Genomic DNA, 701 nt, shown 5'->3' with positions numbered 1-701 from the left:
ACACACACACACACACACACACACACACACACACACACACACACACAGAGAGAGAGAACTATTACAGTTGCAGCACAGGCACATGGCTCTGGTTACACTGGGACAGATGGCAGAGAGCCAGCTCCAACAACAGGCGGATTACAGGAGACAACAAAAAAAAAACACACACACACACACAGCATAACAAAGGGATCCAGTGGAGGTGAGGAGGGATGGGAATCTGCAACAGTCAAGTGCTAGGGTGTCTGTCTGACTGAATTCATGTTGGTGGAGTTCTGTGTTGAGTTAGTGTGTGCGAGTAAGACGTGTGTGTAACAAGCAGTTTCGAAAACAGACGCCAGGAGCACAGAAATGTGCTGAGGCAGTAGACGCACGCACGCACACGCACAATAGTCGTACTGTCAGACAGATGCTTTGGCTGATCAATACAAGACTTATTCACCCTATTCTCCAGTCTGCAGCTGAAAAAAATCTCTATTCTGATGGAAATCTAATGTAAACGTCCCCACAGGAGCCACGGACCCCTCAGTTACACAACAATACAACGCTCAAAACCTGTTCCCTCTGCCTCTGTGCTCATTCATATGTTAATCCAATATCCTGGCCATATCCAATCGCTGTCAGGAAGAATGTTGACATCAGCACTAAGCAGCAGGCGAGTCCTGAAGCTGAGAGCGCTGGGGGACTGGGGACTGGGGGGA

At 48.8% G+C, this 701-nt stretch overlaps 1 protein-coding gene across 1 annotated transcript in view; it reads right to left on the bottom strand.

Annotated features, from left to right (window-relative positions):
* LOC116399660 (elongation factor-like GTPase 1) overlaps positions 1-701 on the bottom strand; it is a 24,687-nt gene that overhangs the window by 2,227 nt on the left and 21,759 nt on the right. The gene's annotated exons all lie outside the window — the stretch shown is intronic.

This window comes from Anarrhichthys ocellatus, unplaced genomic scaffold (assembly GCF_004355925.1).
Source record: "Anarrhichthys ocellatus isolate YVR2014 unplaced genomic scaffold, GSC_Weel_1.0 scaffold121, whole genome shotgun sequence".
NCBI lineage: Eukaryota > Metazoa > Chordata > Actinopteri > Perciformes > Anarhichadidae > Anarrhichthys > Anarrhichthys ocellatus.
Note: the sequence above shows the minus strand (reverse complement) of the source record. Positions and strands in the feature narration are given on the sequence as shown.